At 47.5% G+C, this 21,862-nt stretch overlaps 2 long non-coding RNA genes across 4 annotated transcripts in view; one reads left to right on the top strand and one right to left on the bottom strand.

Annotated features, from left to right (window-relative positions):
* Positions 1-20,157, bottom strand: part of LOC105611012 (uncharacterized) — a 32,415-nt gene extending 12,258 nt beyond the window's left edge. Inside the window, exons 1-2 of the long non-coding RNA XR_001039102.5 lie at positions 19,518-20,157; positions 7,021-18,673 (exon numbers count right to left, since the gene is read on the bottom strand). This is a non-coding gene — a long non-coding RNA (uncharacterized LOC105611012). The remainder of the gene's footprint in view (positions 1-7,020; positions 18,674-19,517) is intronic.
* LOC105611011 (uncharacterized) overlaps positions 2,284-21,862 on the top strand; it is a 32,132-nt gene continuing 12,553 nt past the window's right edge. For all 3 annotated transcript variants that reach the window (XR_009600221.1, XR_009600220.1, XR_009600222.1), the window contains exons 1-2: positions 2,284-2,326; positions 6,158-6,319. This is a non-coding gene — a long non-coding RNA (uncharacterized LOC105611011). The remainder of the gene's footprint in view (positions 2,327-6,157; positions 6,320-21,862) is intronic.

Below are 21,862 nucleotides of genomic sequence, written 5' to 3'. Positions count from 1 at the left end.
GGAAGACAACAGTTAAGGGTTTCTCCGGAGCTTGGGGCCAGGGTACCCTCTGCTAGGCACGGTTTGTCTGCTTTTCTAAGATTGGAGAGACTGACTCTGAAGGGGGTGCTATGGTGGGGAGGAGAAGCCTGCTGGGGCAATTTTACCATCTTTTTCTCAGCTTTCTGCCCAGTCCTGGGGAAGTGTGGTTCACAAAGCCACTTCTCATGGTTTTCCACAGCTTCTATTTGCACCCCAACTTTGGAGAGCTAATTTTTATGAAAATGTTCCCCTTTCAAGAAATTCTTCTTAGGCTTGGAAAAAGATGGAGGAACCCCCAACTTCAGTGGCCATCAGCGCAGCGGGAATATTTATTACCTCTCTGGATATCATTACCTAAGAATACAATTTTATGAACTTCCTAATCTGTTAGCTTGATTTATCTGGGTGGGTAGTGGCCCAAAATAAACATTTAGGGGATTTAGTAGGGAAAAAAAAAGTCTTTGCCTGTGACCAGTCTTTCTGATGGAACTGACCACCCCCCTTGGCCTGCTTTTTCTGCATCCCATCTCACTAGCCCCAATTTGATTTTTCTCCTGCAGCATGTGGCAGCTTTGAGTATCCAAGTTTTAGTTGCTTCTTGAGAATTAAAAAGGATTATGTGCACTGTTTGAACCGGACACCTGGAGGGTTCTCTCAGCCGCCTTAAAATCTGTACGGTTCCCGGAACTCGGATCCCCTTTGGACTTGGGGAGCAGAGAGAAACCGAGGTCTGCTCACTGCCTCCCAAGTCCAGGAGCCTCTTCTCTGGCTTGGCTCTCCTCTATGCCTCAGGATTTTCCTGCTCTTCTCTCTGGTGTCAGCTCTGTAGTTTCTTTGAACAAACAGGGTCCTTCCAGAAGCCAAGCCCACAACCACAACCATGCCTGCAGGCCCAGCTAACTGATGAATTAGGAGGCAGGGGAGACAAGGATGGGTAGGAAGAGTCTCAGAGGATGTTTGAGGAAGAGTAAGGGCTACATAGTCTAATAAACCTAAAGGGACTGTTTTAACTTCCTAGTCCCCATCAGCAATTGCCAGATTCCCTGAGATGTAGGGTCCTGTAGGATCCACTCTGCAACCGTGATGGGAATGAGTCCAGTCCAAAGAAGTGCCCCTCTACTCACTCCTTTCTGACCCTGTCTTTGCAGTGTGAGAGTTTGGGAGAGGGAAGTATATTTGAACTTGGGGTGGAGAAACCCAAAAGCACAGCATGTGGAAGGCTCTGCCAAACAGCTCAATCCTAGGTTCCTGCTTCCAGAGGTGCCTCTGGCTTCCCAGGAAGCTGGGCCTAAGAGAACAGGGCACAAAGCAGCTGCCTGCATTCGGGGGTCCTCGCTCCCCTCCTGGCAGCGGCCAGGGTCTGGAGGAAGCCGAAATGGGACCAGCCCGACAAAGACCGCGAGAGACCGACAGGCGGCCCGGCTTCTGCTCGGGGTTCCACGCCGCGTCCGCTGCGGGCGCGGTGTCGCCTTCAGCTGGGTCACGACCCCCAGCTCTCACGGAGGACAATAGGGCGCGGGGCGGGGGCCGGGGGCTGCGTGGCCCGCCGAGCGGGTTACCTCCCGGGACTCACCCTTCAGAGCCCAAGCTCCCTTTGCTTCCCCCATTCCACCTTCCATTTTTTCGTGGAAAATGGAGCGGGCTTCTGGGTTGCTCTTGGACCGACCAACTCCCCACCACCAAATAAGGAGACTTTATTTCCTTTGGAAAGGAAAGGGTAGTTTTCTCTGACTTAGAAGAGCAGGAAATGAGACCCTCTCACAAGATTTTTGTGGGGACTGATGGAGACGAGAGATCTTAGTCAGTAGAAGAAACATTTCCAAACCCCGAAGAATCCCCAGGTCATCAAACCAACAGTCTCTCCTGTGTCAGAGGAATTCCAGGCCCAGAGTGGGTCCACCCCGCACCTCAGCCCCAAATCCTGTGAAGAATTGCCTCCCTCCTCCCTTGGCCTTTGTCTCTGAATGCCAGGTTAGGATTAGGGCTCTTACAAAACGGGAGGCACCTCCTCCAGTCCCATGGGCAGGGGACAGGGCTGGGTTATCCATGGGGGTGTGGGAATGAGTCACTTGAGGGAGATGGCCCCCAACCAGTTTGTTCTTGTTCTGAGGTGTCACCCCATTCCCAGGACTGCCTGCCTTCTGTTTTGACTCTGTCCCTTTGGGCAGGAACACAGTGTTTGTAACTTTCTACATGTGGAGTTTTTCCACTCAGCTGGAACAGACCTTGGTAATTAAGGTTACAGAACAGGGGTTGAGTTCCAGCAAGAGGAGAGAAGAGCTGGGGAGAGGAGAAAACGGAGGAGGTATGGAATATTCCCCATGGGCATTTGCTCCTGCTTTTACCGGCCCTTCTCCACACCTCACCTCATCCCTCTGCTGCCTGACCCCGCTCAGAGGGGAAACGGGGAGATTTGAGCTTCCCAGCTGGAAACCTCTCTTCTTGGACTTGGTCTCTGATGATTTTGAACCATTTGGGGATGTGACTGCCTCAAGTTCTATCCGGGTCTGTCTGTCTCTGCTCAGCATTTTCAAGGAAGCCTAGTGTTCCTGCTGCTTTCTATATTCCGTATTTCCTCCAGTTGGTTCTTGCTCCTCTGCCCTCTCATCCCCCAGTAATCCTCTGGGACAGCCCCCAGCTCCAGTGCTCCTCCTGGAACTCCCCTCCACTGAGAATGCAGAAGAGGAACCAAAAGGTAGGGGGCGGCAATCTGGGAGGGACATTTGAGGTTCAAAGGTTCCTGGCTGAGCTTCCAGTCCAGGTGACCTCTGGGACCGATCTGACTGCTCCAGAGTGGCCCCTGGGCCAGCAGCAAATAGAACAAGCTTTTATAGCCCCAGGGCAGATGTTGGCTTAGCTGTCTCACCCGAATTCCACCAAAGAGGCTCCAATCCCCACCACACCTTTGTTCTCTTTCCTTTTTCCCCTCCTCCCCCTCCTCTTCCTCCGTTTGATCCTGCCTTCCCCCCTCAAATTATTCCTTTAGATCTGGAAGCATCTGTTCCTGCCTGCCCCTCCCCCTCCCCTCATTCCCTCCTTCTCCCTCCCTCCCTCTCTAGCAAAGAAGCCCCCAAATGGAGGGCCTCTGGCCTCTAGCCTGTTCTGCTACTTCAGAGCCCAGAGACCTTTGAGGCCAAACCTTGAGACCCCTCCAACCCCCGGTCCCTTTCATTTCATTCTCTCAGCTGGAGAGGGTCCTGGAATTGCACAGTTTGAGTCTTGGCCCCCAGGGACCAGTCTCTTCTCTTGCTGGGTCAGTTATCCATTAAATTCAGGCAGAAGCACTGTAGTCGAAGGGTTTGGTGCTGAATTATTTAGACTATTGCCCCAATTCTCTGCTGGGCTTTTTTTGGACTCTGGATTTTGAACATACCTTCATATTCTGACCATAGAGGGGAGATGGCCTTTTCTAACCTCTCTCTCTGGTCATTCTTTATTACCTTCCCCTGCCTCTTCCCTTGATTGCAAACTCATTTTCTGAGCAATTAGCATTTCCCTCAATACCTCCCAGAATTCTGTAATCTAATGGAGGAGGCCAAGGCATTGTCCATACTATACACACGGAAGGGTCTCTTTTCTCTGTCTTCCAAAAAATAAAAAAGAAGCCAAGAAATGACTGCCTCACATCCTCCTTGCCTCCACTCATATCCAGGAATATGTGGTCTTCAAAGCTTGATGGAGAGGGTGGTAAACTTAATCAAGGTGAACAATAGCTTGTCTTATCCTCTTAGTCAGTCCAGTTGGATTTTAGTCTGGATAATGCCAGCCCAAGACTCTTGAACTCTGTCTGCTAGACCTGTCTGTAGCAAGAACCCACCTATATCCCAGAGCACCAGACTGGAATAATCCCAAGGTCCTTGCCCTAGTACCCACAGTTGAAAACCAGTAGAAACGATTAAATCCTTCTCCATCCCTTCCTTCTAGCTCTGTCTTGAGATTCAGCCCTGCTTGGGATTCTGCCCCTCTTCTCTCTTTGTAGATCGGTGGTTGGCCAAAAGCCCCAGATTCATGCTCCCGTTGCTCTGCCACTCGGTTACCATGACAATAAGAGGCAACTGAACTCCCCACCCACTCCAGGTGGTTGGATAGACCCAGACCAGCCAGGATGGTCTCTGGGGGAACCTGATCTAAGAAAGACACTGGAGATGAAAGCCTGTATTTTGTTACAGCATCTTTGCTAATTAGTCAGGATGGAAGAGGGAAAACTGGGGAGAGAGTCTCTCTCTGCACTCTATAATTTCATACAGTTCTTTCTCTCTGCATACGTGTTTGCCTAGAGGTACACTGTCAAAACAAGCATGAGGCATGGACCTCAACACATTCATTTCTTCTGTTTATAAATGCATGGGAGGTGATTTTGCTAAAGGTCTGCATGTGTGCATGTGTGCGTGTGTGCGGAGAGGCTCTGAGTGATAGAGAAGAATAACATCCCAAGTATAGCACCTATGAAGTAGGCTTTTTGACCTATCACTGATGTTACTGGTGACAGAGGTTTTTGCTGTCCTCTCTTCCTCATACACTGCTTTAAAAGGCCTGCCCCTTCGGCTGAAGGCCATGTGGCCTGAGGACACACTCTTGATCCTACAACTTGGCTCCAGAGGCCTGGGGTGGTTATATAAGAGGAAGGCAGGAGTCAGAGATACCTGGAAGATCAGATTCCTCACTTAATGCTCTCACTTACATGTCAAAGTTAAATCAAAACCACAAACATTTATCTAACCCTTCAATCTACACTATTCTGCTTATAGGCAGGGCCTGGGAAACCACCACCACCACCACAATAGCAGCAGCAACTGCACAGTAACTGTCTCCTAGGGTTCTTAATTGCCTTGGGATTAAGTGGATAAATGTACGAAAAGCACTTAGATGAGTGCTCGGCATATAGTAAGGTTTCAGTAAGTGCTAGCTGTTATTATTATTACAATAATAGGCATTTTCTTAAGTGCTTACTATGTACCAGGTGCTGTGCTAAATTTATTTCATTTGAATCTTATAATAACACTGCAAGGAAGTTGTGTCCCTATTTTACACAAGGGGAAGCTGAGTGAGGCCCAAGGGGCTAATGATATGCCCCATTGGCAGAACCAGGACTCCAATGAGACTTGCCTGACCCCAGAGTGGGCGCTGTGAAGCATTTCTCTGCTCTTGATGAACTTGGACACTGCTTTAGGCTGAGACTGAGTTTGGCAGGGAGCACTGATGAGGATGTGGGTTCAGCAGCAGCCTGAGGGTGAGCAGAACCTAACCTGGGCTTTGCTACTTGCCTTGGTCTTGGCTTAGGTTCTTGACCCCAGCAGCAACAGGCTCTGACAGTTGTTCACAAACTTTTTGGTCTTAGAACCCTTTTATACTCTTAAATATTCCTAGAATCTCCAAGAGTTCTTTTTATATGGGTCATACCTATCAATATTTACCCTGCTAGAAACGAAAACTGGAACTTAAAAAAAAAAAGTCTTTTAAAACAATGATAATCTGTCACATGTTGTCATAACTTTTAACAAAATTTTAATTGGATGTCATAACTTCTTTTGAAAAAAATATTTTAAAAAACAGTTTCGTGAGAAGAATATCATTGTTTTACATTGAAGTATATCTTTTAAATGTCTAGCTTAATAGAAAGTGATTGGATCCTCATATCTGTTTCTCCTTTCAAGTTGTTGTGATACAATGTCTGTTTGAAGTATATGAAGTACATAGCCTCATGCAGATATATATTGGAAAAGAAAAGAGTTCACAGAACTCTCGAAAGGATATCCAGGACCCCCAGGGATCCTTGGGCCACACTTGAAGAACCAGAACTCACGCCATATAACTATATTGAACATCTTTTTCACCGTTGATTGTTGCTTCTAACTCCAAGACTCATCGTCATTTCACTAGTTCAGGCTGTATTTGAATTGCGTTATCTTAGGCAGTTACTCATTTTTTCTATCCCATATTTTTAAATTAGTTAGATAAATAGATTGTCATGCATGCAAACAAATATTTATATGTTATACATGTTATTGGTGGGTATTCATTATTTTATTGTGAATATGTAGAGTAAAATATAGATTTATAGAAAAAAATAGTTTTTATGTTTAGCATAGTTTGACCTGGGCAACTTAGCTATTCCTACCAATCTTGTTTTTCCAAGGGGGAAACTGAGCCAAAGAGGGGTGATGTGACTTGCTGAAGATGACATGCTCAGGATGTGGTGGACCGGAGATCAGAACTCCTGTCCTCTGACTCCAGCACCTGTGCTCACTGTGCAGGAATCCTCCCTCTGAAGACATGGCTGTATAACACGTGCATGAAGGTAGCTGGGTGCCATACACTGTTTATGAAAGTATATGTGATGATTTTAGTTATCTGAACATATTTATGTATGAAAGGGAAAAAAATCTTGTATCCCTGTGTGTGAAGTTGCAATTTTATTGAGAGGCACAAGGCACCAGCTTGCCAATGGTTTTCCTTCCTTACAAAACTCACTGTGTGTCTGTGGTCTTGGGCTTGATCTCATTTTAGGGACACTTACTCCTTTCAAATCCTCTGTTGGTACATTCTCACAAAGGGTGTGCAGATAGCCTAGTTCTTCATGTGAGCACACAGAACAGGCACACCTGGAGGTAACAATCTGATCCCCTTTCTTTTTTTTTTTTTTTACCATAGACATCATGCACAACCTCCTGTATTTTCAAAATAAGTGATCTACAAGTGTATAACCGAGAGACGCATAGCTGTATGAATGGAGGTGTGTATGTGTCTCTGCAGATGCAAATGTGGAACCCTTGGGTGTCCATATACTTGTCTAGGTAAGCACCATGCAAATGTATGAGCAACTGGAGCCTCAGTAATTTCATTAATCTGATAGGGATTTATTCACAAATTCTATGTTTTATGACTGCATGAGGTTCATGTTTATGCACAGTCCAATGAGAAGAACCCTAGGTGGGGAGCAGGCTGTTGGAATTCTAGTCAGGGCTTTCTACTCCCAGTTGCCTTAGACAAATCACTTACCTGGTGAGGGCCCTCCACCTCCTCATCCACATAATGGGGGGAATAATGAGAGTTTCAGCTACATCTCCAGATGGAGAGTGCAGTGGGGAAAAAATAGAAGATGTCTGTGAGAAAGTGATTCTTTCATACTATGGAAAAATCAAAACAAAATCAAGAGAGAATAATATAATCAAACATTCACATGCCCATCACCCCACTTTAACAGGGATCAACCCATGATCAATCTGATTTCACCTAGTTTGAGCTCAACACGTCCTCATACACTTTTAAGCAAACCCCAGACATCACATTGTTTCTTATGTAAACAATTCAATAAATATCTCTAAAAGGTAAAATCATTTTTAACAACCTAACTACAGTATGATTATCATACTGACCTGAAAAATGTCAGCAAATTTTTTTCGCTTTTAAAGTGTGAGAAAGGTCTAAAAAATGTAGAGCAGCTGCCTTCCCTATGCCTCATGCTCAGGGTTGATTAATGTTAATAAGGGAAAATGAGGAAAATGGAAAGGAAAGGATGAAGTTTCCTTTTTTATTTCTCTCTTAAAATCCCAGTTCACCTCCAGAAACTCCCCTCTACTCATTAGAGCCATTAAAAATGGACTTAGAGGGGACTGTGGAGGTCTGGATTGCTAGAAGCAGCCAGAAGGGGCCCTTGGAAGACTCTGCAGACTTCATCTTGGAAGAAAATAGTTGTTGAGCCAGAGGGAGTCTGAGCAGAGGGCCTGCCCAACCATTTCCAGCATCAGATTTCACCTTTGGCTTGCCAGGCATTTGAGAGATGTCTGAAGTCTCATTGGAGTTACTGATCTCTAAAGACATGCAGATACATGTAATAGCATCCTTATACAGAAACCCAAAAGGAGATATGCACAGAGGCACAGGCAAATCCACCCGTTCATACACAGGTCGTGTACAAACACATGCAAGCATTCAGAGACACATACAAATGTACAAGTAGATGTACACCCAGGTGTGTGGGAAAACACAGAGACACAGCCCAAACATTCAGACATATGTGAGTATGCAGGGATACAGAAACATGCACGTCATGGAAAAAAATATACAAAAAGCCAAATACAAAAGCTCAGAGACATGCAAATGCATTTTGGGCCATTTTTACACATGAGCAGTTAACTTGGCCAAGCCCCATTCTAGCTGGCTCCTTCCCTCTCAGCCTATAAATTTAGCAAATATTGGCCAAAGCTACACTCTGAGTCACATTCATGCAAATGCGCACCTAACAGAAACTGTCCCAAGGGCTTCCCATTGCTCCTGCTAGGACAAGGTTTCTATCTCTCAATCCTCTCTCTCCCAGAAAGACAAAGGCTAAGGGTAGTATGGCATGGTATGTATGTGTCCATATGAACGTGTGCTTCTTTGTTCTAATGAGTCAGCTTGATGAGAACAGAAGGGCGCTAGCCACGTACAGACTGCAAGTCACTGCAGGCTGATGAGTGAACATTGCTTTGCCTACTCTGTACTACAGCTATAGGTTAGCCTGATATTTTGGGGGAATTGATTGACCCAAGTGGGTATTTTGGTATCTTATAGACATGACTGAGAGTGCTTTCTTTGAGCCTGAGTGAGGCTGTCAGTTGTCTGGGTTTGATTTTTTTGAGTGAACTTACCAATCAATTCAAAGAATAATGGTGATAGAACCGAGTTGATCAGGTGGTTGACTAGGCCTCACATGGCCACACAGTGATTCTGAGTCAAAAACGATGGGCAGAATCTGACAGTTTAAAAACAGGACCCATCAATTAAACAGAAAGAAACCAGTGGGGCTCTTTGGCACTACGTTCACCCAAACCAGCCAACTGATTAAAATGTTCTCATTTCAACCAATTTGTGCAAGATGCACCAGCGGCACCTGAGGGTCAGGGAACCCGAAAGGCTTTGCATTGAAAGCTGGATGTATACCAAGATCTGAAAGAGGAAAGGGCTGTGTTCGTGGCTGTACACTTGGAAGAAAAAAGTTGTGATGCAAGGCTGTGTGTGATTGCATGAGTGCTTGTATCTGGAGCTGTGTCTACTTATAAGTAATAACACTGGCAAGACAGTAAAAGCTGTATATCATAACTGGCGCTTTCTTTTCATGTGGAATCACAGAATGTTAGCTATTGAAGGAAGCTTTAGAGTTCATGTAGAAACTGAGATTTGGAGAGCTTTTGGGTTTTGTTTTTTTGTTTCATTGTTTATTTTCTGGCCACACCCTACAGCAGGTGAGATCTTAGTGCCCTGAGCAGGGATCAAACATGCCCCACCTGCCTGGGAAGTTCAGAGTCTTACCTAGTGGACCACTAGGGGAGTCCTAAGGTGCGGAGAGTTTTAAATGCCTTGTCCAGAGTCACACAGTGAATGAACAGCTGAGACACATCTAGACACCACATTTGTTAAGGCTGTCATAACAAACTACCCACAGAGTAGGTGGCTAAAACAATAGACTTTTTTTTTTTTTTCACATTTCTGGAGGCTAGAAGTCCAAGACCAAAGTGTTGGTAGGGTTGAATCCTTTAGAGGCCTCTCTCATGGTCTTTTTCACATGGTCTTGGGGTCCACCTGGTCTTTCTGTGTCCTAATCTCTTCCTTGGACATCAGCCAAGTTGAATTAAGGTCCACCACTATGTCCTCATTTTGTCTTGATTATCTCTTTAAAGGCCCCAGATCTAAATACAGTCACATTCTCCAGTACCGAGGGGTTAAGACTTCAACACAGGAATCTGGGGTCACACAAGGCCTAAAACAGACATCAAGTCCCTAGACCCCCTAGTCCAGTGCTATTGTGCCCACATCAAACTGATAAGTGATCTGGTGAATTTTGTTCCTGAATTGATTTAATTTTGTTTGGTTCCTTAGAGGTGGGAAAGTTGGTTGGGGCCAACGTGAGATTTAAAAATGTATTCCGGAGCCAAAGCCCAGTGGTAAACTGAGTAAGCACTGTCTGAGGACTCTGGAATTAGACCACCAAACACTGGGGAAAGGAAGTTTCCAGCCAGAATCTGTGGACTAGAAGGAACCATGTGAGGTTAACTTGACTGTCTCGGGGGGCTGAGAATTACCTGATATGCTCAGAGAACACAGGTGTCTAACAATGTTCATGACTGGCAAATTCTTCTTATATATCATCAGCATTCTTTGTGCTAAGTTCAACCCTCTTCCCTTGCCTCCAGTCCTCAGAACTGGACAATGAGAGTTTTTCCTCGGGAGCTTGAGGAAGGCTTGATGATATATTAAGGAAAAACTTTCTATTCAAGATAGCCTTTTTCCTTATCTGAGGCTGGAGGTAGGATGTCAGAGGCAAAATATAATGTGCACTTATCCCTTTGCTCTTTGCCCTGAGACCTTCAGCCCCTCTCTAGGTCTTGGGCAGCTCTAGAGAGTGGATTGAGGGGCACTGACACATACGGTGGCACAGAAACAGGGTCTTCCCCTGTTTATTAGAGAGGCCCTCTAATTTCACAGGGCTTCCCTGGTGGCTTAGACAGTAAAGAATCCACCTTTAATGCAGGAGACCCAGGTTCAATCCCTGGGTCAGGAAGATCCCCTGGAGAAGGGAATGGCTACCCACTCCAGTATTCTTGCCTGGAGAAGTCCATGGACAGAGGAGCCTGGCAGGCTATAGTCTGTGGGGTCACAAAGAGTCAGCATGACCGAGTGACTAACACTTTCTAATTCCACAGAAATCACAGATGGACTCCAATGGGACTGTGGAGTGTGGTGTGGGTATGATAAGGCATGTGCCAAAAAAGTGGCCATAACCAAACAAGAAAGTCCACATTATCATGATGGTTGGTCTCTGTTCTCTGCCATGGGAATCAAGCTCAAATTCTGGGTTTTGGAGGAAGAAATTACAAAAGTATCTAGCTGAAATGCAAAGAGAGCCAGGTACAGGGTGGTATACTGGGAAGGATGGTTTGAGGATCAGAATGCTTGGGTTCTGGTCTCTGTCTGAGCCTCAGTTTCCCTTCCTTTACAATGAAGTGGTTCGATTAGGTTATCACTCAGATCCTTCCAGCTCTGAAACTCTAAGCAAAAACTAGAGGATGCTGGGGGGCAGGGAAGGAATACTCTTTGTAGCAAATCAAATGATGGACTATGTGTCTCTGTGAACCAAACCAGGCACAGAAAACTCTCCATCTTCATTCCAGAGTTGGTGGGGGTTGGAGGAGTGGGGGTGTTAGCTGTGGTGTCTCCTCATTTGACAACTCAACCTTCCGCACAGGGCCCCTGCAGACACACCATGGGGAGCTGTCTCCCTTGAGGACTCTGCCCCTGAGGGGAGGGAGGCAAAGACAAGATGGGACAGGACAATGGGGAGGATGTCTGGAGGATGCCAGCAGCCAGGTAAAAACAGAAATATCAGCCCATACTCTGCTTAGCTTCAAAAATCAGAATAAAGGGATCCAATTTTATAGCTTTCATCTGAAGTTAATGGATAATGAGATGCAGGATCAGCCTTATGCAGTGATGCAGTATAAAGCCCCTGGGAAAGCTCTGTTTTCCCCCTCCCCAATTATCCCGCCACTGAAATGCCTTAAGTTCCACCGTTAGAGCACATGGTGTTAAGTGCAGTCCTCTGCACATCACATCCTTTAAAATACAAAAGCACCGCTGGGATACTTTATCAAACAAGGCTAGAACCAGAAAAGTAGTGCTTAGCGGGGATGCTCAGGGAGACGAGGGGCTCTGAAGATTAATCTCTAGATGCTTCTCAGTTTCACGTTGGCTGAGCCTTACAAGAAAGCTAGACTCTGCCTGGGGAAGTGGGAACTCAAGGACTCCACTAGAGATGAGGTGCCTCAACTCTGGGTCTATTTCCAATCTTGGGAAAGGGTTGGACTCTAAGCGGTAAGGCTAGTCATCATGCTGAAAGAAAAAATCAGAGACTGCCAATAAAGTAGAATTCAGGGCGATGGGAATCCTGAGCGTATGTGCACTTGAGTCTACCACTGCAGAAGCCAGAAGCTCCTCACAGGGCCGCCTCTGCACGTCCCGAGGATGTCAGACTATTTAAACAAATGCTTTTTTCCTTTCCCTGGTTATATTCTGTTTTTGTTTTTTTTTTTTTTTTTAACCCAGGAGGCATGATTTGGAACTATGAAAACCTAGCAGATGGGGAAACACACAGCCAGAGTTCAAACCTGGCTAAGCGACCTTAGGCAGGTGACTTAACCTTTCTGAGACTACATTTCCTCATCAAATTCAGTATAAAGCACCTGGCATATAGTAATCCTCTATAAATGGAAACTATTATAGTTATGAGTATTGAGAGGGCTTCAGGACACTACCCATGAATTGGGACTGAGTCATGGAATGAATAATTACCATATTCGGAACAAATCAGAAGCCCCGACCCTGATAATTCATGCATAATCTTCTCACTGCATGGAATCCAGTCTTTCCCCAACTTAGTCTGACCTCTCAAAAATGGGTGATAAAAGAGGAAGAATGCATTCTAGACTCTTCTAAGCAGCCTGGAAACCTTAGGTTTAGAGCAAAGATGGTCTTCCCCAGAGACAGGATGGGTGGCTGTTTTCATGATATGGTTTTAAGAAAAATCGTACACCACCCTCACACAAATCTGTATGATGCCACCTGCCATGGATCTGAAATTCCATCATCACAGCTACTTCTTTCCACCTGCGCAATGGCTCCTGCAGACCCCTACCTAGAAGCACACAATTTCCTGGGAGGAGGTACATGTGCACACATTGGTTAAGGTTTCCTAATCTGGCAATCTGGCTTTTACCCCGTGGATACTGAGCTGGGACTCAGGATAAGTAAGCTTTGATAGGACTGGGGATATAGGAAGGCCAGAGGCATACAGTGGAAAGTATGGGCAGCAGAAAGACACGAGGACCAGAGAAAGAAGAAAAGACACCCAGTGAGCTAGGGGACCTGTTGAGAAGGGCCACTGTGTCACCTAGGGTTTAAAGAGGCAAAAAGTAAATGCAATTCTAACTTTTCCAGTTTGCCTTGATACTGACTTTATCTGAGTCTTGCACCCTCCACCCTGGACTGGCTTCTTTCCAGGAGCATTTGTGTACTTGGGTGGAGAGAGGTGGAGGGCTGCCCTCAGCGTTCCGGCTGTCTAAGCAGCAACACCCAGGATCTCGATGACTGGCCGAGCAGCTTTGTCTCTGACCAAGACTACCACGACAGCAGTGTCAGTTCTCCACCCAGGGTTGGGGCTGAGCACTGAGTAACTAGGAGTGTGCTCTGCACATTACTGGGATTCCTGGGGGCCTTTTAGAAGCTGTCATCCAAAAACATGTGTCTGGTTTGTGTTTTAATTATAATCTGTGAAAAGATGAAAAAAACAATTGTTAGTCACTCAGTCGTATTTGACTCTTTGCAACCCATGGATTGTAGTCTGTCAGTCTCTTCTGTCCATGGAGTTCTCCAGGCAAGAATACTAGAATGGTTTGCCATTCTTTTTTCCAGGGGATCTTCCCAACCCAGGGATCGAACCCAGCTCTCCTGCATTGAAGGCAGATTCTTTACCATCTGAGCCACCAGGGAAGCCCCTGTGGCTTCTATTGCCAAAAAAGCCAATAGGCATGTGGGGCCTGGCACCTCCGAGATCTGGTCTGAACAGGTCTGAAGGCCCCTGATGTTGCTATGTTTGCAGGACTGGCCATCCTCCTACACTGATTCAGATGTTTTGGCATCATGGCAGCACATGTTCTCTCTTTACCCTGATCTGCCTAGAAACTGTGAAGGCAGTTTCTGCCCCCTAAAAGGGCAATCAGAGAAGTAAGAACTGGATTCCTCCCACATTATCCTAAATATCACTGTGATGTCAGGAAGACAATATTAATACTTACAACTCTTCTCCTCCTTGTTATTGAGAAACTTCCCGAACAGGAATGGAAAAGGCTGGGAACAGGAGAGAAGAATTGGGACTGGAGAGACTGTTAAGCAGGTGTAAATCACTGGGGGAGGGGTTCGGTAAACACTCCATCTCAGAGAGGGTGACTTTGTGGATGGGAGGAGGAGAGGGAGCTAAAGGGTGGTAATTAGCTTATTATTGTCTCCCCTGGGTGTTGTGAGAATTCCTTAAGAGACACTTGTAAAAAAGCAGAGGGAAGACAGTAAATACACATCTAATGATATGCTAAATAAATTATTATTGTTATTATTATGACTATTATTATAGCAATTGCAACTTGCTCCTTGCATCCAAGTTTCCACTAGAGATGGGAATTGGTCCCCTTATAGCCAGGCCTCCACTCTGCCAAGATGCCCCCAGACTTCCCCACCCTCAGGAATTACTGGAGTAATTGGGCAGAGGAGACCAGGCTTCAGTTAACAGCCAGTTGCCTGGTTTCTGCAGGAGAGCAGATAAGGAGCTTGCAGAAACGTGCAAGGCCTCAGCCTGGTGCCTGTGATCGGGCTGGAAAGCAGGAAAAGGTATGTGCCAAGAAAGGCAGGGCTTGTACCTTGAGAGGAACTTTCTGACTCCCAAGCAAGGGGACTCAGAGAGGACAACAAGCAGACAACTGGGGATGGGTCACAGAAAGAAAGGGTAAATAAATATATCAATTAGGGACACCCAACCCAGAGATCCTGGTCTTCCCAGCTCCCTATCATCCTGGCGACCGTCCACACTGTGTATTTCCTGGGGACAGAGCAGATTGTTTTTTATCAGCTTCTCAAGGGGCTCTGGGACCCAGAAACAGCTAACAGTCATTCCAGCCCAGGTAAAGGGACCCAACCTCTCCAGGCTCAACAATGTACAGTCGACTGCCTGGGTCTCTTCGTTTCCTGCCTTTTGGCCAAAGACAGTTGTTATTTGAACCCTGCAGGTTCTGAGGTTTATAGCAAACCGTCCCCACCTCCTGGCCTGAGCCTAGAGACACCTGCCCAGAGTCCAGCTTAGGCAAACATATGTAAATGTCAGCCCCTCAACTCTCTCTCTGCATTTCCGTAAAGAAAGTAGCCACAATCCATTGGTGGGCATTAGGTGTTGCAAGGTGGGGGTACAGATTGTCTGCAGAGGAAACTGTCAAAAACTGGGGGACTAGAAATGAGATTCCAGGTTTAACTTAGCCCACTCTCCAGACTTCAGTCCCTTATCCAGACCCCAGGCAGACTGCCTCTAAGGGTTCTTAGAGGAAATAGAAACCAAAGCAGGGGCATCCCTGCTTCAAGCCTTGATGGGATCCTGCAGGCCTGGATCCTCACTAGATGGGGATCTCCGAACCTGACTCTCTCACCCGATGCCAGTGACTGCTACTAAGCTAAGTCGCTTCAGTCGTGTCCAACTCTGTGTGACCCCATAGACGGCAGCCCACCAGGCTCCCCTGTCCCTGGGATTCTCCAGGCAAGAACAATGGAGTGGGTTGCCATTTCCTTCTCCAATACATGAAAGTGAAAAGTGAAAGTGAAGTCGCTCAGTCATGTCCAACTCTTCACGACCCCATGGACTGCAGCCTACCAGGCTCCTCAGTCCATGGGATTTTCCATGCAAGAGTACTGGAGTGGGGTGCCATCGCCTTCTCCTCATGCCAGTGACTGCCTGCCCTCAACTCCCAGAAGGAAGCAGGGGGATTATGACAATTAAGAAATAACTATATGAAACAACCTAAATGTTACTGCAGCAGAAAATCTGAACCTTTTTAAAGTTAAAAACATTTTTTAATAACTTTATTTATTTTTATTTTTGGCTGTGCTGGGTCTTTGCTGTTGCACAGGCTTTTCTCTGGTTGTAGCAAGTGGGGGCTACACTCTAGTTGTGATAGACAGGCTTCTCATTGTGGTGGCTTCTCTTGTTGCAGAGCACAGCCTCTAGGGCGTGGGGGCTTCAGTAGCTGTGGCACCTGGGCTCAGTAATTGAGGCTTCCGGGCTCTAGAGAACAGGCTCGATCGTTTGTGGTGCACGGGCTTAGTTGCTCTGTGGCATGTGGAATCTTCCCAGACTAGGGATTGAACCCATGTCTCGTCTCCTGCATTTGCAGGTGGATTCTTTTCCACTGAGCCACCCAGGAAGCCCCACTTCAGATTTTTTTAAACATTAATTCTGATCAGTTTGGTAGCTCCACAGAGCAGGGCTGAAGCATCCCGGCATTTCCTCAGCCAGGCTAACTGCCTCCAACTGATTTATGTTTATTTCATTTGTATATTTCCTAATAGATCAGGTGGTGTTCCTCATTGGACCTCTCAGGCCCACTGGCAGCTCTAGCCCAGCCCAGGTCTTGACTCTGGTTTAGTTTTAATATATATTTGGGATTCTGGAAAATCAGGAGACTGAGGGCAGAGGGCAGAGCCTGACTTGCCCCCTCCCCTATTTCCTGGCTCCAGGTGCCTCACTCCAGTCCCTAACCTCCCATCTTAGGGCTGGAGCTACTCTCTTGCCCTGGCACTAACCACTGGCCCCAGCGGAGCTCACTGTGGCCAGCGGCCATGTGATCCCCCAGCCAGGCTCCAGTCCATGCACCCAGATGCCCTAGCCTGTGGTGGCCAGTGGCTGGGAAACATGAGACTCCCTCTGCCAAAAGCCTTTGAATTGGTTGCCATTCAGTTTACTACAAGTACCTATTGGGCAACCCCTCTGTGCCAGGCGTCAGAGAGAGTCCATGCTCTGAAGCTCCAATCTAGTGGGCAGGGGTGTGTGGAGGCTGGTGCTTGGCTTTTAACTCCAGCTGAGGGATCTCCACTCCCTTCCAGCATCCTAAAGATCTTGGAAGCCCTGCTGGCCGCTGAAACTAAGAGCCAGGAAACTCCTTCATGCAAACCATTCAGCAAACATGCCTGCAACTCCCAGGTTTTCAAAAAATAATGAAATGAGGTTGACAGTATCTTTTTTCCCAGGGGATGGTTGGTGCAGAAGAACTGTGGAGCCTGGGCTCAGTGGCATCCGGAAGGGGCTGCTTGGAGAGCTGTGTGGATGAAAAGAAGTGAGGGACAGGGGTTCAGTTCCATGTTCCCTTCTCATTAAGGTCAAATTCTCCTCATAAAGGCTCAAGGCAGGGCTATTAGGGAGCTAAAGGGGCCCCTAAGAATCCCAATTTGGGGACCAACAAATCAGAAGGGCCCCAAAGGAGGAGAGTTAGGCCCAAAAGCCCAGGCCTCAGAGAAGGAGGGTGGGGAGGACCTCCCCAAACTCCTATCAGAATAGGCCCAATACTGAAAAATTCACCCCTCCATCCACCAGACTCCTCAGGAGCAAGGAGGCCCAGGCTAAAGCAAGCTGTATGGGGTCCCATTACCTTGGTTTCCTGGCCGTATTACCAGAGAGCAGCAGGGGCAAAAGTGTGCCCACTTCCTGCTCCATCCCTCCTAAATGTCTTCATCTCTAAAGCCTACTCCTTAGAGACCCCAAAATTAGGGTTCAAGAGAAGGCACCAGGCCTGTGAGAGGGGCTGAATGGTAGCCAATCTTTGGTTCATCAAAAGCCAAACCTAAGGCCCTTCAAGGTCTGTTCCCTGACTCCATCAGTGGTGATGGTAGGGCATCCTACCTCCATCTGGGTGGTAGGACAGTTCACTGCCTCCCCTTCCGTGCCACCTATGCCAGCCCGTCACAAAACTGGTCCCACTCTCAGTGGGTGCTCGCTGTTTACCTCTTTCCTCTCTGACTATCCCTGCTGAGCCCCAGTGTCCCTCCTTTTGCCTCCTTTCCTGGACACTTCCCATGCTCTGTTTACCCTCCTGTAACTCCATCCCTCCATAAGTAAAGAACTCTGCTAGCTGGTTTCCTAGTTGGCCAGATACAGCTGCTCTGTTGGCCCTCTGAAAACATTTCCTGAACAAGTCTCTCCCAGCCCCTGCGTATAAATATGCCTGAACAGAGATAGACTGACCTAAGCGCAAATACACACACATCATGAGATAATTACACCCTTATATACATACAGATATCTCTATAGAGTTATATTCACAAGTGTCTATAACTCTTGTGAGATAGCAGCATGTACATATAGGACTATAATTACTTATGTCTATTTTTATAACTATGTAGTTATAAATAGATATGCCTATATATAGTGATAATAATATAGAAATATCTCCAGAGCCATATATGGCTCTAAGTGAGTGCTCTAACTACTCTATATCACAATCAATAAGTATATATCTCCTGATACATAATTCCAACGATATACATTTATCTATATAGCTGCTCAGAGCTGTAAATCTGTCAGGATATCAAATGTCCATAAAGCTGGATGGCTAGAAGAGAGTCGTATATTTTCCTATATATAAATCTGCTCTTACAACTACTGTATATGCACAAATACAATGGAAATAATTATATTTTCCTCAAGCATAAATCTGTAAACACAACCACAGCACATTTAGGTATGGTTCGAGATAGAGCAATATTTTCTAGACATCAGTCTGTCAATAGAGCCACCAGTGCCTCCAAACAGAGAGAGTTATAGTGGGAGGTATAAATAAACTCTCCAGCCGCCAAGGGATGTGTAGACCGAGATGTAAACAGGACTCTAAGCCGCCTTTCTTCTTCTTCTTCTTCGTAAGTTTCCTGCTGAGAACACAGTGCAGAGGTGTTTGGGTGGTGCTGTTTCCCCCCTAAAGAGGACTGGAGGTCGCTGGACTTTGGGAAATCAGGCAGGAGTTGGTGGGAGCAGCCCAGAAGCCCCTTCTAAGTCAGCCGACCGGTGGCTGAGAGCTTGGGCAAGTGGAGAGGCCTGGGGGAGAAAAAATGAAGCAGAGTCTGGCTTGAGTCACTGTCCCCAGTCTTAGGCCCCAAATCCTCGCACCAAGGAAACCCCGAGACCGACCGGGCAGCCAAGCCGAGAGAGCCAGGAGAGCCGCGGAGGCTGGGAGAAGAGGGCTGCAGGCCGACCCGGGGAGGCTGAGACCCAGCGGGGTCGCCTGCCGGTGCCGGCCCGCACCGCGCCCCGTCGCCCGGAGCAGCTGCCTCGGCGGGCGGCTGCCTGGAGCCCAAACCTGGGCCCTCTGCGCGCTCCGCGCTCAGTGCTTCCACCGACCGCAGTTCTTTCCTCTTATTGTTATTTTGCCCGGTTGGTTATGGCAATGTCCTCCACTCCGCACGGTTCTCAAATGCTAGGACGCCCGAGGGTCTCTTTCGAATCTGTGTGTCTACACTGGCTTTAAAGAAGTGACTCAGTGAAAAGTGTTTCTCCGTCTCTTTTCCGACCAGATGGGTCACCGGCTGTTAAAAAAAGAATCCAAACCCCTTCTAAGGTTTGTGACTTAAAATTTTTTTAAAGTTTTCTTGTTATGATCATTTCTTGTTATGATCATTTTTTAAAGATCACTTGTTATGAACATTTTATCTTATTTCTCTTTTTAAAGTTGGCTAATTTGTTTTTGTATTCCTTTTTTGATTTTCTTTCTCTTTTCTTTTTTTTTTTTTTTTTGCATACGATTATTTTTAAAGGGGGATTTCGTTAGACCCGAAACTGTTGGACGGCTTCCTCCCCCGAGAGAGCGTAGGTCGCATCTCTACCCCTCTAATTCCATCCTCCCCCCAATACATAAATTCATAAGATGACCAGAAAATTGTACCTGCATAGAATGAGGCGGATGTGGACGTATCCGGGACCCTGCGCTTCTCTTCCTTTATGGAAATCCTCTCCGCTCCAAGCCCGAGAAGGAAAATTCTGCGTGCCTCAAACCCTCCTTTCTTTTTCACTGTCCCCCTCTCTCACTCTCTTTTTTTTAAGACCCCAGGAAGGCAACTTCCCTGGTCTTGCCTCGAGCTCTCCCTTCTCTCCGACAAGGCCATAGATGTTTTTCAGCGTAGATCTCTGCCCGCGGCTGGTCCTCTCGGACAACTCCAGCTCGGGCACCTCGGCAGCTCACTCGCTGGGCCTGGACCCTGGCTGTGATCATCGCCTCTTTCCTTTCTGCTCCTGTAGGGCCTGACCCTATATGCTTTAATTCCTCTTTAAAACAGGGGTTCCAAAGAATCCCCAGAGCTACTAACCCTCCTCTTACGTGGGGTTCCTCCCCGATCAGACAAAGCAAAACCGGAGAAAGAGAAACAGAGAGTGGCCTGCAGGCTCGCCTTCTCCTCCTCTGGCGGGAGGACCTTGTCTGGGGAGGGGGTTCCCAAACCCAGCCCCACAAGGGCATAGGAAGAAGCTAACTTCCTTCCTTTCTTTCTCCCTGGGTTGCTGTGATCATGACTCCTTCTCCTGTCCCCTCCTCAAAATATCTCCTCTTGCATTTTATTGTTATCCTGCCAGGGAGGGACTGTTAACTACTGTTTTTATTGTTATTATTTATCGTTATTATGATTGTTGTTAGAGATTTGTTCCCTGGGTTTGCGGGTTGGGGGAGCAGCAGCCTGGCCCAGAGGGAGGCCTGTCACACGTGCACATGTACACACACGCACACACACACACACACACCCCCCTAGCATGGTGCACACACAGGTATACATCCACAAATGCCTGTTTATAGTCAGGCCCTGGAAAAGCAATTCACAGTAGGCTGGCATGCTCTTACCCTAGCACACAAACAAAACATTGCCCACGCACACCAGCATTCAGCCGCAAACACCACCCCCAGACCAGTTTCAAAACCCACACAGCAAGCTTGCAAGGAAAGGAAATAGGTAAGAATCCACTTGCAAAGATCACTTCTCTCCCAGAATCTGGAGGGGTGAGTCAGGCCTCTGTCTCTCCCCCCGCCCCCCCCGCCCCCCCCCCCAGTCTCTCTCTCTTTCTCTTTTTTTCCTCCTTGTTTACAGCTTCAGAGAGCTCAAGGCCCATAAATCTTGAGGGGCCTACAGAGGCAGAGCACATTTGTATGCATCGTTAGGACTCGCTAATACCTAAGCCCATTAACGAGCGTGTTTGCGCGTGGTTTCCGGTGTGTATTAACTTATAGTTAAATTCTGGAGGAAAGGGCATTGTGAATTAACATATACCAAATCCATCACGGGGCTTTTGTCATATCAGATTAGTCAGCAACGGGTTTTGGGGAGCAGGATGCCTGAGTCGGGGTGTACCCAGCCACCCTCTTAACTTTCCGGTGCAATATGAGGGTCTAGAGTAAGAGGATACTCCTGTCCCAGGCCCAGCATTCAGATCCCCCAGGCCGACGGCTGCACACCTGCGGGATGGTGGATGGCCCAGGGACCGGGGTCTCAGAGATCGGCGCCGGTGAAGGGAGGCGGGCCAGGGGAGGCCCAGCCGGCTGGGCCGGTGGTTGTGCTGGGACCGCTCGGCCCGCGGTTGCTGGGCTGTCTGGTTTCGGCTTTCTGAGAGGAGAGGCAAGTGGAGTCACTGAACTTTAATTAAAAAGAGGAGAAGACAGTGGGGGAAGGACCAAACGAACGGAGGAGGAGGAGGCAGCGAGGCAACCGAGAGGCCGAGGAAAGGAAGCAAGTCCGACTTGGGGAGATCTGTCTGCAAAGGGCCGCAAGCTGGGCCCTGGTGATGGTCTTCCCTTTCCTCACCCCAGCTTCTCCACCCTAGTCAAGGGCGGTCATTCCAGACCTCTTTTAAAAAGAAAGAGAAGAAAGAAACGGTAAAGAAAAAAAATCCTTTCTAATTACAGGGCATGTTTCAGCCAGGTGTTCTCGGTTCCAATGACTCAGACCCTATTGGAACTCCAAGGATCTGTATAATTGGCTTGGACAGACAGAGATGAAGGATGCCACTTCTGGAGGGAGAACGGGAGTGGAAGTTCTTTCTCTTGGGGTCCTGCAGAAAATGCCAAAGACAAAACCAGCTGAATTATCGTGTCCGTGTGGATCTAGTTGCCTGTTTAAATAAAGCAAGCAGGGAGGGAAGGGGGTGGATTGAGTTGGCGGCGGGGGGCGGGGGGGCGCGGGGGACGGAGATCCACCGGCCGGCGTGGAGCCGGCTGACGGGAGGGAAAACGCCTCCCTCTCCCCTTGC

The sequence above is a fragment of the Ovis aries genome, chromosome 3, assembly GCF_016772045.2.
Source record: "Ovis aries strain OAR_USU_Benz2616 breed Rambouillet chromosome 3, ARS-UI_Ramb_v3.0, whole genome shotgun sequence".
Lineage (NCBI taxonomy): Eukaryota > Metazoa > Chordata > Mammalia > Artiodactyla > Bovidae > Ovis > Ovis aries.
The sequence above is the reverse complement of the archived record's forward strand: the minus strand, read 5'-3'. Positions and strand labels throughout refer to the sequence as shown.